Here is a 17918-nt window from a genome sequence, read left to right on the forward strand (position 1 = left end):
ATTTAACTCTGAGTAATGTAACTCAGGGTAATTTCCGTTTTGAGTTTGCTGTATGGAATTAAAGGAAAGTTAATGGACAGGGTTCAAATATGCCAAAACTGGATGTTGGAAATGGGTTAAGTTAAAGCAAAGAAGACCTGGAGAAGTGAGGAAAGGAACTGCCTCCTGACCATTTTGATTTACCGGACATTTGTTTAATTTAACTCAGGGTAATTCAACTCAGGGTAATTTAACTCTGAGTAATGTAACTCAGGTTAATTTCCGTTTTGAGTTTGCTGTATGGAATTAAAGGAAAGTTAATGGACAGGGTTCAAATATGCCAAAACTGGATGTTGGAAATGGGTTAAGTTAAAGTAAAGAAGACCTGGAGAAGTTTGATTTACCTGACATTTGTTTAATTTAACTCAGGGTAATTTAACTCAGGGTAATTTCAGTTTGGAGTTTGCACTATGGAATGAAAGGTCAGTTTAAGCCATGTTTAAAGTTGCCGAAGTTGCACTAGACTCTTAAAAAAATTAGCGTAAGTCACTTTATTCTTTTATGTTACATGATTGACACACAATGTTTTATGCATAAATATCATATGCTCTATATTTGGTAAAGTTTTTCGTGTTTTTCAAAAAAACTTGACAAAACGACTTAGGCTGTTATTTTAACAGGGTGACGTTGTGAAAACTACAACTGTACAGCAATTAAACCCAAATTGAATAAAATAGTTTACTTCCTGTAAATAGGAAATGTGCCTTAATGAGTCAGATACATGTTTCTTACAAGTTTAACTCAAAAAAGGTGCCAAATATGGGACTACTCAATCTGAACTGTGCAAACAAAATCACAAAAAGTGCAAAAAATATCTGCAGCTTAAGCCCATTATTTCATTGGTTTGTTATATCGGCGGAAGTTGGTGTCTTGGCCGATATCTGATATAAGCTGATATTGACCAATTATGTGCCAATAATATCGTGCATCCCTATTTTTTTGCCTTCAAAACATATAAATACATTCACATGATTATGAAAACACACTGAAGGACATGTGCACACATGCACACACCATATCCGTGACCTTGGTGTGCTGTAAGTATTCTCAGCCTTGTGGTCAAAGCTGAGTAATAGCCGCAGATATGTGACTGTCTTGCCCTCAGTCATTGTCTGAGTGAAGCTCTGTGGTTTAAGCTTGATCATATTTCCACATCACTTATCACAAACCAATAGCAGCTCACAGGGAACAGCAAATAGGAGAAGTTAAAGTTCAAACATTGATTTTCTCAGCGCGTGTGGTTGTGGTATGTCATGGGGGTTAGTGATATGTGTAACCTATCATTTAATTAGTTGTGTTATATTCAGTGGTTCATGTCAGGATATTATCTCCTCGATCAGAGTCAGGATCTTAATGTTGAGGGACAGTCTCTCCAGCCACCCTGACACCTCGCTGCCCTTCAGGGTTTAACAGTTAAAGATTGCTCGATGGCCCGAAGCCGAATGATAAGTCCGTTAATTGGGCCGACATTGGCCCAATTAAGCCGACGTTTTCATTATCCCCTGTCTTACTACGCTGATAACTCTATTATCTTCGCCTCCGTCTTCCGCCCCTGCCTCCACTCTTTTCTCCTGGCCAGGGATTTTTTAGTGCGGAATTAATGAGAGCGGAAATGGTGGTCAGAGGCTCTTTGAGTCACAAAGTAAAAAAGATGTTCCTTTTCTTTTGAATGCTGCTTTTTTTAAAGGTTGAAAACAATGAATCAGCCTCGACCTGCCAAGGATTTTCACTGGTGGTATCAGAGTGGACTGAGTTGGATGGTGTTTGAAGGGACAGATAATTATCACAAACACTTTCTGAAAGGGAACCAGAACATCCGTTACACAAGTCTGCTAAAAAGGTTTTTGTTTGAGTGTTAAGAGGAACTGAGGGGCTAGAGATATTTAATGTACATTTAAAAAAGAAATACAAGAACAAATAAACCAATCATCCAAATGTCAGTCAATGGAGTTTCACCATTAAACTGTCTTTATCACAAAATCACTTTCAGGATTTAAAGCCCCTGTAAGGAGTTTTTCACTGCTTATGAATCAGACTCAATTCCATTCTGTTAGGTTTATATGACTTATATGACTTAGACCTAACTTTTGTATTTAAATAACTTAAAACAAGACATTTTCTCTGGACTGGTCAGGTGAATGAGGCTCATATTAAGTCTAACAAGATATTTTCTTCTGAAAATAAGACAAAAACACTTGATAAGATTTATTTTTTGGCAGTGGTAGGGTCAGGCAACCCGTAATCATAAGATTCAGGGTTAAAATCAAGGTCCTGCTTAATGCATGACAAAGTGTCTTTGAGCAATTAGTGTATAAAGGTGGAATGAATGGTTGAATGTGGCCCGTAAGGCACTGCAAAAACTGAAATTTTAGCGATTGTTTTTGGTCTTATTTTACAGAAAAAATATCTTGTTCAACACAAAATGAGCCACATTCACCGACAAGTCCAGAAAAAATGCCTTATTTTCAAATATTTAGATACAAAAATGACGCCTTGCTTTAACAGCAATGCTCAAATTTGTTAAGAATGAAAAAGATTTGCCATTAAAGCAAACGTAATGCTCTTGTAAAGTTTCTTCTTTCTTTAACATATTATAACTTTTTAAACAAACTCTTTTCTTGACCAATTAATTGTTGTTTTTTCATTGTTAGAATCAATTCAGTTTTAATTTTTTTATTCTAATATCTTGAAATGATAGATTTTTTCTGAAGGAATGTGGCTTATATTAGGGATAGACCGACAATCAGCTGGGCCGATCATCAGTGCCAATATTCAGGATTTTGAAGCATATCGGCATCCGCTTCCTTTTTTTGAAAACACATTTTTTTTTAAAACTTGACTTGCTGTAGAAAACTTTAGAGAGCTATTTTTTAAAGTGTTAATTTAACTTTAGACTTAGACTTAGACTTCCTTTATTGTCATTACGCAAATAACACAGGAGTGCACTTGGAATTAAATTTTGTTGCTATGGCCTCCGGGATTATAGCAACACACAGTGATATTGTCCATAAATAAGTTAATAAAAATATGAAATACTTTAGTGCCAGAATAAATAATATAAAAAAATAATGAAAACAAGGGCTATGCAAGATTATTATTATTATTATTATTATTATTATTATTATTATTATTATTAACACTGTCATTTAAAAGTGACCTTTGACAATTGACAAACATATTTACAAAGTGTATTGCACTGTTAGATATTTGAAAAATCTGTCATATAAATAGAAGAAGAAATATTGCACCAGAAGACAGCTGCTGAGCCTGGGAGCTGTTAAATATGCTTAAAGGCAATTAAACAAAGTTAAGTTTTTATTATTCATATTATTTTAACTTTTACAGTGAATGAATATCGGCCCCAAATATCAATTATCGGCCTTCTGGACTACTAATAATCGGTATCAGTATCGACCCCGAAAAAAACATATTGTTCTATTGCTTGCTTCTATTTCACCTTATAAGGCAATTCTTTACTAGAAATAAGACAAAAACTTGCTTTAATTTCCTTTTTTGCTGTGTATGTAAGCGCTTTAAGTAATGAAACGTCTCTATAAGCACTGTCCATTTACCATGCATTGCAGCCTCTTCCCACTAATGGATCAATATGCAAATTATTTTTACCAATAAAGGAGCACTAATTTTTGCGGTTGGTATCTAGTCCTGTCTTCCCCTGACAGCATCAGAGTGGTGTGAATGTGCATGGGCACTTCACCCACTGAGTTAATCACAGCACCTCTGTAAGAACAGCACTGATAGAGACAGCACTGTCTGCTTATACAAAATATTTTGTCTTATTCGTTGTAATGAATTAAGATGTTTTTCGTCTACTGCAGATGCTCACGTTGTGACAGGCCTGAAATTGTGATTTATCGTTCAGCTCCAACAGCAATCCTCAAGTTTATCATACTTTTGTCACAGCCCATGTTCTACAAGAGCTGGAAAGCAAAGGCGCTTTACAGCAGACATTTATCAGATTTACTGTCCTCTTCCTTTCCTTCCCTTTCTGTTTCTGGCAGCGTCTTTGTGAGTGCCTGAGTGTTGTTACAGCTCGGGGGATTCCACTCGCGTGTGAATGTGTGTGGGTGACTAGTCACACTGGGCTACTAGGACTTGAAGTCATGAGACAGAATATTCCACGAGGCTGCACGACAAAAAACCAACTGTGTGTACGCCAGAGAAGCCCGATTCAATCACATTTTGTTTTCCGACTACACGAGCCATAAAATGCATTATTTAAATCAATATACTGATCTCACTGCGGGGGTAAGTTCCCAGAAAGCCATTAGTCATTAGCGAGAGATTTGTCTTTGCCCTCTGACTGCAGCTGCTACTCAAGGAGTCCTTCATTAGTGCGACCTTTGACCTCATTATATATTGTCTGTCCTTGTGGCGTTTCGCCGTGTACCCTGGTGTAATTACTGTGAGTACAGACAAAGTCTATTGTGCTTTAGTAGCTACATGATGTGCTATAGCAATAACCCTCTGACCTTTACTGACCTGAGAACACTCAAGCTGAGGACATTTAACACGTGTCACATGTTGTAGAGCTCAATCCAATCCAATCTAGCTCACCCAGACCACAGAAATATGACAGTGATCAGTGAATAATAAAAGGCCAAAGCAAAGAGAATGATAGACTTGTGAAGCCTTGTGGGAAAAAAAAAAGGTGCAGTTCCTCTATCGACCAACAGGGGGCTGGCTCCAAAGCCAAGGAAAACATGTAAGAGCCCATAATGAAGTGCGAATTCAGAAGATTTTTCACTGTAATGTACTTTTATTGATAGTATTATGGTTAAAAATTTTAACTAATTAGAATGGTGGGTTGAAGTGCTTTAAAGCAGAATTAAACATCAAAAACAATAAAGGAAAAAAAATGCTACACTACAACTGATTAAATGTTTAAATGAGTTAGCAAATACCTACCAGTAAAAGATTTTAAAAAAAACAAACAAACTGATAAATAGAAACAAAATTAAATCCAGTCTTTAAAATAATAGTTAAAATGTGGGCTAAATAAAAAGATGTATAAAAAAAAAAAAATCTGGTCTGAAACATAAAAACCCTCCAGCTTAGAAAAATAAAATTCCCCTGAGGGGAAAGATAAATATGTTTATTTTAATATTGCAGCCATTCATAGACTACTATAACAAGAATAGCTTCATGAAAAAATAATAACAATTTAGTGAAATGCAGAGCACTTAGCATCCTCCAAGTTTAATTATTAATTACTTTGCTATTTATCTTTCATTTTTTTTAATTATTATTATTAACTTTCTATTTTATCTTTTGTGTGTGTACAGTTGAAACCACAAGTTTACATACACTATATAAAAAGGCACATAACCGTTTTTTTTTTTTGTTTTTGTTTTTGTTTTTTTCCACTGTTTAACATTAAATTAGACTCAAATTTTCCTGTTTTTGGTCAATAAGAATTACCAAAAACACTTCTATTTGTATTCAGCCTACAAACTTGGCTCAGTTACACCATTTCTGTCAGAAGAAGCTTGTGGAGGCATATCCAAAACATTTGACCCAAGTCATACAGTGTAAAGGCAGTGCTATCAAATACTAATGAAATGTATGCAACATTATGACTCTCAAGAAAATAATAAAAAAAAATGTCTGAATAATTACCTCCTTCATTATTCAAGCATTTAGAAAATAGAAATAATTTTGGTAATCCTCATTGACCAAAAACAGGAAAAGTTCAATCTGATTTAATGTTTGAGGGTGAAGGAAAATATACATGTGTGTATATATATATATATATATATATATATATATATATATATATATATATATATATATATATATATATATATATATATATATATGTCAGGGAGACTTTTACTGTCTAAAGGTGTGTCTCAAGGCTCGGTCCTAGGTCCCCTTTTATTTATCATCGACATCAATAAAATAGACCATAATGTTTTTAAAACAAATATTGAATTTTATGCTGATGACACCATGCCGTTTTGCTCTGCCCCCACCACACTGTGCTCTCTGGATGCTTTTAAACAGATCCTTAATGATTTGTAGGCAGCTCCATCTCTCTGCAAATGTCTTCTCTGACAGAAGATGTTTTTAATGTGTATTTGTGTGTCTGTGGTGGAAATGTTCTGTGCTGCTGCTGCCTTGGCCAGGACACTCTTGGAGAAGAGATTTTTAATCTTAACAAGTCTTTTTCCTGGTTAAATTAAGGTTTAAGAAGTCTGATGTCCAGAGGAAGTTTCAGGATAGGGATGTACTCGGATATTGTTGACAAATAGACCATCTTGAAAAGGCCTGAAGTGCCAAACATACTTCTCAGTGTCATCAGCGTATTAAAGAACACAGAATGTTGAGTTACTACAGGTATGAGTATTGGCCGATATCAAAGCAGAGTTATTGGTACCGGTATCAGGGCTTAGAAAGTTGATTTGTTTCATCCTCATTTTGGGATTTTAAAATGGAAAGGTTCATCCAGTGAGTCCTTTAAAGAGGACAGCCTTCTCACAGGTAATGTGCATGTTGTGCTCTGCAGCTGTGTATCATCTTCCTCAGTCCGGCTGTGGTTTGGTTTTAAGTCTCGCCCAGCTGTTCTGTTCTCTTTCACTCAACACCATGACCTCAGAGAACCAAATCCCAGCCAGTTCAGTGCTCCCTATTGGTCTCCTGCTGTGAGTGTCCTAGCAGATGTTACACTGAATTACCTCCCAGCCGTAGCGGGGAGGCTATGCTCTGCCTGTGTGATCAAGCTGTGCCTGTCTGCGTGTGTGTGTGTGTGTGTTAGCAGACAGCCTGGCTCGGTTGCTGCGTTAGCTCTCCCAACAGTTGTTCTCCTGCCACCTGATCTCTGTTACCAGCCAACTTTTCCCACATTGTAGAATGTCTGCCAGCGCTTTGAGTCAGGCAATCCCTGCAGACGCCTGAAAAGAAGCCGAGAGGAGCTAATCATTTAGTACTAAATGCTAAAGCTAGCTCCCTCCTTTCCTGTGTGTGTGTGTTAAATGGGAAGGGAGTGTTTGTGTGCTTGCATGTGTCTCATACTTGCCTTTAAAAGCTTCCTTCCTGCCTGTAAATGAAAGGCCGTCTTTGTGTGCAGCTATTCCTTCTTTACTTTTTGGATAATGTGTGCTTGCATCTTTAGCGCTAACTGGTTCTTCACAAAGGCGGTCACACCAAAGCTTCAAAGATGCCCCAAGCAGTTTCTCTCTCGACGTCTCCTCCCTTTAATCTGTCTTTTGTCTCCTGTCCATTAGACCGCCGTCAAAAGCCGATGCTGTCCACCAGCACACGGTTGCTGGTGAAGCGCTAATGCACTGGATATGCATCAACCCAGGCTTGACTGTGCCCACTCATCTGTTTTACCCATCTGTTTAAATGCATATTCGTGTTTTCATTGTTAGCGCTTTCCCGGCCAGCCAATCAGGACTCGGAAAGGTCACGGATGGATGAGTAGAGAGGATGTTTTTTGATGAGAGTGGCACTTCAAATGCGGAAATTTTCCTCTCAGGGATATTGGCGGTGGGAGTAATAGCTGGGTTGTCACATTAGCTGCTGCACATCCAGCTGCTCTTCACTCACTCACAACCTTCACCATACTTTCCTCTCCTCCCCAGAGATCCTGCAGCTTCCAAACTTGGAGAGAAAATGTGGTTTTCTCTGCTGTTCTGTTGACTGAACCTTTTCTTTTTGCTGCCCCTGATTGGTGTTTGGGCTTCGAGGCTTGTTGCCACATGTCAGCGGTTCGACTCACACATCTAGTGTTCTGCACCAGCAGCATCTGACAGGATCCCCTTGTCTCTTTCCCTTGCCTCCGTCTGACTACTCTTCTTTCTGTCTCCTCTATCGTCCAGGAGTTTGTATTATTGCCAGTGTGCTCCTGCCGCCAGTCAACCAGCTGTTTACTCCAGTGTAGATGACAAGCAACAGATGGCTGAAGGTTGATGCCTGAGAACAGGTTACCCCAAAACTCAAAGACTGCACAGATGAAGTGGACATAGCCAGTTTGAAATCAGCCATTTGTTTTGAACTTTGAACTAGTGACTTTGCTTCCTGGTTGAAAATGTGGAAAGTTGTCAATTCAATATGGCAGAAACTTGAAGCCAACCCACCTCTGATCAGCCCTCACAGGGTGCTACAGAGGCATTATGTGGGAGGTAAGCATCAGTCTGTTTTTGTTTTTTTTTGTTTTTTTAAAAAAAGGGGTATTGATCCTTTTTAGCTCCAAAAAAGATTTTTTTTTCTCACTAGTGTTGTAGAAATCCTTATTTCAGCCTCTATCTGTTGGAGGCCGGTTCGGGGCTGAGCTGTTGGCAGACCTTGGTGTTTGAGGCCTGCCTCTCCAACATGTCATGAACCAATTCCTCTTGAGATGGCCTAATCATTTCACCACATCTCATGTAGCGCTCATGCTATTTTAACACTGAAGTGTTTTGACCAGTTTCCAGACAGAATCAGGACTTTTCTATAACTTACAGACGTGTTGTGGTTGGAAAACTTGCACACGATTAGTACGGACATCCAGCTCTATGACTTTGTATCTATGTTAACATTATAAGAAACCTTTAAACCCCTCTTTGAACTATTGTGGAAGTGTTATCTTGGGTAACATTTTGTTGATGACATTATAGGAAGTTTGGCTAGTTTGGCTACAAAATGCTGTGAAATCTGAGTTTGATGGGGTCCCTGTAACGCCACATTTTGTAATAATCTGCTGCATTTTGAAATAAAATTCTCGAACATGATAAGTCATAAACTTGCCGCATTATGTAAGAAGTTATTACTTATTACGTATGGGAACCCACATTTTGTAAAAACTCATATGTATGTAAGAACTTATTACACAATGCGACAAAGTTTATTACATATTGCGTCTGTTTGCTCACAGCAGGTGAAGTTCTTCCAATGTGGCATTGATGTCTGGTGTTAGCTCTGTTAGCCATGTATGTGAATAGCAAGATGCTACTCTGCCTTCTGGTATTCCCTCCGTTGCTGGGTTAGCACAGCTAGCTTGTCCATCTTATTAGAGATAGATCTTACTTTCCCAATAACGATGGATGGAAGGACAGGTCCATGTCGTCACTTCTTAGCTCACACTTGAGAACCAGCACGTGGGGAAACATCAGGCCTTGCACCAGTTAGCACTGACATGCTACAGGCTGCTAACAGCTGATTTCACATGTAAACAACACAGCCATGGTTACATGTTGGATCTCCAGACAAACACAGGAGCAAAAATAGTAAAAATATCACTGAAGACAAAACCAGTCTTTAAATGCTGAGATGACGAAAAAGAGACGAAAAAATTACAAGAAACGGACAAAGAAGAGAGAGCTGCTGTAACAGGCAGCCACAACCAGCAGGGCCTAGCAATACTATTATATTACATAATGTGGCATTACAGTCCCTCTGCTGGTCATTAGAAGGACTGCAGGTTGAAATAATTTACTTGTAAAAAAAAGAAGAAGATACGTCCACTTCCTATATACGATATATGTAAACAACCAAGTAGCACCCCCTAGTGTTAAATATGAAGCCATGTTGGGGAAAAAAAGCAGCAGTTCCTCTACCGACCAACAGGGGGCTGGCTCCAAAATCAAGGAAAATGTGTAAGAGCCCATAAGAAATTGTGAATTTAGAAGATTTGTCAATATAAGGCCCTTTTATTGATGATATTATGGTTGAACGTTTTCCTTGACTTATTAGAGTGGTGTGTTGAAGCAGTTTTCCAGTAAATGTCACCACTTCCAATCTATCACCTTCCATCTTTTTCTTCATAACGCTTGTGTCTGTGTCTTTATTACAAGCCTATGTTCAAACCACAATGGCTTCTTTATACCTAAAAGACGTTTCTGAGCAGAGCCATTGATTGGGGTATCTTTGACTTCCTCTTTGATCTGACAGAGCTGCTTTATTCTGGCCAAGTTCAGAGAATGACTTAGCACATCTGCTCAGATCAAATGAGCGATCAAGCCCGTGACAGACTCCTCTGCAATGTGACAGACACGTAATTGTTTCATCACGGCCTGTGGTCCTTTCCACCAAGTCAGAGCCAAAGCACTGGGCATAATGGACACTTCATTTTGTGACGGCTCCATGCAGGAATAATGGCTCATTTGTCCGCTTGCCCGTCTCTGCAGTGGCTGTGTTTCATAATCAAGCTTGAACAATTACTGTGCGATTCATGTTTTGCTGTTAACGGCGAGGTGTTCCGCTTTGATGTTAGAGTTCAGAGACAGGTGCTTTCAGAGTGGTAGATGCTGCTGGCTGGTTCCAGCTCAATTTACAAGCTGGAGTCAGCTGTGAGGAGCAGTTAATGAACTTTGAGACTCCACAGGGAGATGAATGTGATGAAAACTGTGTGCTAAAACCTCACCTTAAGCACACTATTACACGTAACCTGTCTAACCAATGCGCTGCTGGTCTCGCTAAATAATCTCTTGTGGTTTTAAACCAACAGTTCACATCATCAGTGTTTCTACTGATCTCTTTTTTAATATGTAAAGCAGATCAGAAGCTAAAGTGCCTGTTACTCCATCAGGCAGTAACTGTGGTTTTACTGTCAAATCATTCTTTCTTTAGCAGGATCAGTAACAGGATTTTAAAAGTTATACAAGATTTGTTGCATATCCATAATCAACATTTTAAGTTTGATCTTGGAACAGTTTTTAAGTTCATATGAAGAATCTACGTCCATACAAACCAGTTCTTAGTTTTTCACAGTGTTGACTCACATGGAGTCAGTTGCCACCAAGTTGTCAGCAATCTGTACATTACTTATAGGATTTTTAGTTCTAAACTCAGACCTGTGTCAGTTTTGGACACTCTGCTTCCTTTTTTGAGACATGGCCACTCACTAGTACACAACAAAAAAAATGAAATCTTACCAAGTGTCTTTGTCTGATTTAAGTGAAAAATGTCTTTTTAGACTTAATATGAACCAAATTCACACGACCAGACCAGAAATGTTATTTCAAGGTATTTAAAGACAAAAATGAGGTTTGAATTGCTTGTAACAAGTTAAAAAAATCTGCCAGTGAGGTAGGAGAAACGTGCCTGTCAAGATTAGAATAATGTCTTAATACAAGAACATTTTTCTTACCCCATTGGCAGATTTTCTTACTCAAATTTGGACCTCAATTTTGGCTTTAAATAACTTGAAATAAGACATGTTTCTGGACTGGTCAGGTGAATGTGGCTCATATTTGGTCTAAAAAGACATTTTCAACTGATGATAAGGCAAAAACACTTGATAGGATTTCCTGTTTTTGCAATGTATTAGTCTGACAATCTGCACCTGTATGCTTAGCTCACAGGGGGCAATCGCTCAAAGTTACGATAATTTGGTGGTATTTTACTTTTGTTCAAAACAGAGTGCATCTTACTTTTCTCTGATACACTGATCTGAAAGTTTTTGAAGTCCAACGTGCCATCCAGGAGTAAACTGGTATCCATATTGTCCAGTGGCAGCAGTTTTAGGCATCAAGATAACAACAGAGGAGTGTATATTGTCAGTAATGGTTTTGCTTACTTTAGTAAATCATGCAGAGACATCTGCATTACTTTCAGTTTGCTACATACCTTGTAAAAATAATCCACACAGGAGCTTTAATGGCATTTTTATTTTTTATTTCATTTGTATTTTTTTTGAAAATTGATGCAGTTCTTTCAGGAAATTATAAACTCGTGAATTAATTCAGATTAGCATGAACAACTCGTACCTCTCCAGACTATATTTATCCTGCTTTCTTTCATATGCATGATATTCTTTATAAATATGGAATCTGAACATAATTTTAGTGGTGTGGGGATGTTTTTAGGGTCTCTGAATTGTTGCATGCTTGCGTTTCATTGAACTTATCAGATTGCTGACACCAATACAAGACACTCTAAAGAAGAGATTTTAAATCCTGATGAGTTTTTATTGTTGTTAGATAAAGGTTAAGTGAAAATTAAAATGCTACACACCTTTATGATAAAATGTTTAACCACTGGTACACGGCTCTAATGTGTTTGTTTGGTAGGGACCATGATTAACAGGTAATTACAGCGCCAGTCTCTGAGTACAAAGCTTATTGATTGTTTGAAAGGCTGCTTTAACAGCAAAGCTAAATGCTGTGTAAACACTGAGCAGGGCGGAAACCACTGTAAACACTCCAAGACTTAACACCAGACTGCTTTGAGGAAGCAGTAAGTGGACGCCTCTCTTGAGGAAAGTATTTGTTGTTTAAGGTTATGTCAGACGCTTAGGCTTATTTAGCATGTTGGAGGGAATTATTTCCCATATGTAGATTAAGAGCATTTCACGTGCCGTGTAACGTGCTGTTGTCGTGTACGTCTTTGTTGTGAAATAACACATTCTCTTGTAGAAACCCAGCAGGATGTAGATTTTCTCTGTTATTTAGAGTTGCAGTGTATTAATTCAGCCTATCTGAAGCCATCAGCACAAACATAATCCCCTGTGGTCCGGCCAGCTAGCCAGCAAATCAGTGTGTAAGAAGTCTAAGTGCTCTGACGCCTATACGGACCCGAGGTTTCAGACTTTATCAGATCCCAGACGCCGTATCAGATGAACTCCTCTTACAGGATGCAGATACAAAGCAGACTGGATGCAGCCCAGACACACTCAGAATCCATTACTGGGCTCTGAACTTACTCCAAACTGAGTTTCTATTGAACCTGAGCTGGACCATGGTGTCGTGATCTCAGGCTGTGGTGATAGGATTTCATACAGGGCAGTAGTTTGAGTTCCATAATAATAAATCCAGCACGAGACTGCAAGGTGCACGAATAAAAAAAAAATCAACTAACCAGCACATAGGAAGCAGGAGTTTAGTTTTTTTCATTAACCTTCTTATTTCGGTCTCAGCTTGTGCGATCACTCTCTGAGTGTACATTTTCATTCCAAGGAATTGAAACATTTCTTGGAAATATTTATAAAAAATCGACTTTATTGACATAAAAAGAAAAAAAATAGTCAATAGAAGATCCCCAAAGTCAAAGAAATCGAAACTTAAGCATGTAATGTAATTCTGCTGATCATTTAAACTCACACTGAATGTGTTTGCTCTTGTTATGGTGAAGTGAAGAATCCTACTGGGCTGTTGTTTGCACGGATTTAAAAGTTGTAGGAGGGATACAGTTGTCAATACAACTTGCAAAAATGTCTGTCTTTATTGACCATTTGCAACCATGTCATTACCTTGTCATCACCTTCCATGGTGGACAATGGTAATAATGGCATTAACGACAGGCTTACATGCATTTGAGGCTATCAGTTTTATTTTAAGTGTATTTGGGAGTCCTAAAATTAACAGGAAATAACAAAATAGCTCTGTCTAATAAAGTGAGTCACCTTAAGAGAGCTCACAAACTTGCACAAACCAGAGTTCGTACAGCAATGCTGGTTCTTTTGCTGAACAGTTTTCACATATTTAGCTCTGGTTGTCCTCAGCTTTGGTCACGTTCTGTTCACTTATGCAAAAAAATCCAACTTCACTTGTGTTTGCAAACTTTGTTTTCATACATTTTACTCCACGGCTTACTTATAGAGACGTTTTAGCTGCAGTAGACATTAAAAAAGACCTGAAAATTGTCTTAATACATAATGGTAGGTACATTAGACAGTGGATTTAACTCAAAGGTACCAGTTTTTGCTACTTTTGTGTGTGTTTCTGTGGTAATAAATATTAATCTGTTAATCAAGCCTTTTCTAACATGATAGACATGATACAAAATAAGTAATAAAAGTATACATGTTTAATGCTGATATTGTATCGGATTAATATCGGTATCGGTACTCAATGCTGCAGTATCGGTATCGTATCAGAAGTGAAAATGTAATATCAGGACATCCCTAGTATCTAAACAACAACCACTGGTTCACGCAGTTTGCTTAGTAGCTAGTTTGGTGATACTAACTGCTGCCAAATCTTCCATTGACTGTGATCAACGTCTTCCTTCTTAACACTTCTTGCACTAATGGAAAAAATCATGAATGAAAATACTGATTGTATTCACCATGAGGTCATTCATTTGGGACCAACAACTAAATTCTTTTAAGAAACAAATCCAAAAACTGCCCAGTGGTGAAACTGTCAAATATTTCTAATGGACTGCTGCAAATGTTACTCCAATAGCTGGAGTATTGTGTGGTTTCCCTTAGCCAATTACTAAGTTATGAATCCAAACACAAGGTACCATATATACACTTCGAGAAGTGTTTGCTTCCTCTTTCTCTGTAATTTATGATCATGTCTTCACAAAGCCTGTTCTTTACGGCTCGACCTTTTCAATTATGTATTTTACTACAGGGCTTTATGCGCCTTTCACCCTCTCTCTTCCTCTCTGTGTCTCTCTAGGAGCCACTGAACTTATCTCAGCTATCACAGACGTGTGTTAGTCAAGTATTTATGTGGCCCGAATGAAGCCTGAAAGACAAAAGAGGGCTGGAGATGGAAGGTAAACACAGTGAGAGCTAAACAGGAGTGAGATATGTGAGGAAGATGCTAAAGAGGGGGACACTGGGAAAGAAAAGGAGAGAAGAGGAGAGATATTCAGAGAAATGAAGGATAGTCAAGGACAACGAAGGACATTTGCTGAGAATAGATGAGGTTAGGGGGGAGGGAAACACAATTTTAGACATCCCTGCTTTTAATACCAGTTGTTATTCCGCTGCAGCTGACATGATCACTGTGTCAAACTGGGTGACACACGAGGTACAAGCACATTTCACACAGCAGACAATCTTTCACTGTCATGGTTACAAAGTGGTCCACAATAGGCTGTAAATTACATATTGCAGTGCAGTTTAGTAGAGATGACAGGCAGCATTATTATTCATCAGTTCATACTTTCACAGCCTTCCACTATTTCAGCTGATGGTAATGTTCTCATATGATATGCAGAGAAAAAAGGCACCATAACAGAGGGATGGTTTTCTTTTTGAAGTTTCAATCCTCTCCTTAGCATGCGGATCATTGTGTCGAGGCTGCAGTACATCAGTGCAGGAGGAATTGTAGCATTTTTTCTCATACTTGAGGCTATATTATATGTGTTGTCACTGTATTCGATGGTAGCGCCAGGTTTGTTTATAGCATCCAAACATTGCAGCCCAGGCTGGACTCTGCCATAAACAGCATATCCCACTAGAAAACCCCTGTTTCCCCTCCTCCCAGCTCTCATGACTCGCTGCCTGTTCTGCCCGGAACCCAGCCAGCCAATCACAAAGCAGATCTCACAAACACACTCTTCCTGCAGCTGTGCTATGGAAAAAAGCTAGCAGCTCCTAAATTCTTGTGTTGATCTGTTTGTACTTGTATTTTTTCCTCCTTTTTCCGAGGATGTGTGTGCTTGTTAGCATATGTGTGTGTTGAAGAACAAGAGAGGATCATTATACACTCCACGTTGGACTGTGGATTTAACAACAAAGCCGGGTGACTGTACAAAGGGCTGCACGCGCTTGCTAATCTGTCATTACGGCTGCTGCATTTTTATTTTTTTATTTTCCTGGAAAGCTCTTCATCTAGTACAAGAGATGGACGAGTCCACACACAAACAGAGAGCCCACATACATGGGATTAGCGTGTAAGCTGTCCATAGAGGGCACTATTAACAGAATGTTCTCAGTCATTACTCCTGCCCCCGTCTGCATTGTCCTGCCGCTGTCTGTGTCAGGGGTTGATGTTTGTGTATCCGCCCGTCCCTGCTCACATCCCTCAGAAGAGTGTTGAGCTTTTCATCCTCTTATCACTGTGAGGCCGAAGGCAAAAAACAAAACAGGGCTGATGCTCAGCACCGCTGTATTTCACCTTACTACTGGAAATGTCTTCTTAAAGCTCCTGTGAGGAGTTTTAAACTGGTTCTGAAACTCATTGAAACTATTACTGTGACGCTTAATAACCTACAAAATAAAATCAGATCATCAGTGATAAGAGAAGATTATTTCTATGCAGACGACTGAAACCGTTATGTGTCAGACTGCCAAAACAGCTTTTAATCACCACAAGTAAAAGACAGCAGAAGAGGGTTAATCAGGAAACCTACTAATGTGCAGGACAAGGTCAGCTCTATCCACAGGGGGCGCCAATATTGACGTGAAATCAAAGTTTCTTCTGGAAGCTTAGGAATAGTGCAGTCACTGCTATATGTAGGGATGGGTACAGAATAAGGTCCCTTTATAGGTACCAATCAAATTCTGTCAAAAGTACCGGGTTTCATGAAAAATCAAAAGGTATCATGTTTAGGTACTTAAATGCATCCTTGTGACTGTGAGGGAGTGGAAGAGTAGGTGATTTTCCATGCTGGACATGAACACAGCATTGCAAGTTTGTATATTAAAGAATATACAAAATTGAGCTGATTTAAGCTCAATGAACAAGGGAGATCTTCATTGATGAAAATGCTTGGCTACGTGTGTACAAGGCCTTAATCAAAACAAGGGTTCAAGACATAGACTGTTAAGCAATGGACCTCATGTCTATGATGTCATCAATCTGTTTCTAATACAAACTTTTGAAGCCTATTGTAGACAAGAGCCATATTCAAAAAGCTTAAATCAGCTATATAAAATTGAAAAAAAAAATGAAATAAATTTTATTATTAAATGAATTGATATTTTTTAGCATATAAACACAAAAAAGTACAGAAAATTGGTACCTTGGAGTACTGGTACTGATTCCCAGGTACCGGGCATCAGTACCGTATCGTCAGAAGAGCTCAATGTCAGGTGTAACTTCTTAGGCTATGTCCACACTTGCATATATTTTAATATATTTTTACACCTGTCATCCACAAAAACTGCAGTTTTATATCACTGAAGGCAGTGTTTTCTGAAAAGTGAAGATTTGGGTTTTACGTCTGGAAAAACACTGCCAAATATGGGTTTGATGTGCCTCGAGCGGCATTGGTGGATTTGCCCACCGCATGTGGATAAAAGTAGTCTTGAAAATGAACAAGGGAGATCTTCATTGATGAAAATGCCTGGCTACGTGTGTACAAGGCCTTAATCAAAACAAGGGTTCAAGACATAGACTGTTAAGCAATGGACCTCATGTCTATGATGTCATCAATCTGTTTCTAATACAAACTTTTGAAGCCTATTGTAGACAAGAGCCATATTCAAAAAGCTTCATTCAACTCAGATTTGTCTGAGTTCTTATCTATTAAAGAGGCAGTATTTTAGCCTTTTTTACAGACAGATAAAGAACGCTAGTCTGTTTAGCCATGCCCTTACATCAGCAAAACTTGTAAGTTTCGTAGCTACAAAAGTAACAAGTTATGACAAAACTCATTGGCTGTTAAGGGTGTTGCTGCTAGAGAAACAAAGTACCTGGCATTTTTTAAACCAGGCTGTGAACAGTTTTTTTTTTGTGTAAAAAATAATCTTTTTTGGCTTAGTGTGTATGTGTTTTGCCCCAAGTGGATGCTTGATGAATTGCACTTTTTAACTCTTGTTTTAACACTGCTTAGACTTCATATTTTAAGACCAGAGGTTGTTGCTTTGTTTGAGGTTAAAAGACATAGTGATTTAACCAAAAGGGTGGTCATAACAAATGGCACTAGAAAGAGCTGCACATCTGCATAGAAACATCACACTGCTGAATGCAATGGAAGTCATACAAATGCACAGGTTAGACCTTTTTCTTTCCGAAACAGGCTTAATTTTTCTACACCATGTTGGCATATACTCTGGATTTTACAGTGCTTTTCCATCCGTGGCATATTACCTACAGTAGATGTCAGACAGCACAGTTTTAGCGTAGAGATGCTAGCTGAAGTGCCACAAAAAAGTGTCTGTTTTTGCAGATGGTCTTCTTTGCTTCTAAGGGTCATATTATAATTATCAAATCGAAAGAATATCAAAAAATCTGTTTTGCTTGAATACCTGTTTT

The 17918-nt window shown here is 38.5% G+C and overlaps 1 protein-coding gene across 10 annotated transcripts in view; it reads left to right on the plus strand.

The window, feature by feature from the left end:
- The window catches only part of LOC141805173 (disabled homolog 2-interacting protein-like), a 272306-nt gene that overhangs the window by 180131 nt on the left and 74257 nt on the right, over positions 1-17918 (plus strand). The gene's annotated exons all lie outside the window — the stretch shown is intronic.

Source organism: Halichoeres trimaculatus, unplaced genomic scaffold, assembly GCF_033239565.1.
Source record: "Halichoeres trimaculatus isolate MK-OKI-2021-1 unplaced genomic scaffold, fHalTri1.1 fHalTri1_scaffold_16, whole genome shotgun sequence".
Classification (NCBI taxonomy): domain Eukaryota; kingdom Metazoa; phylum Chordata; class Actinopteri; order Labriformes; family Labridae; genus Halichoeres; species Halichoeres trimaculatus.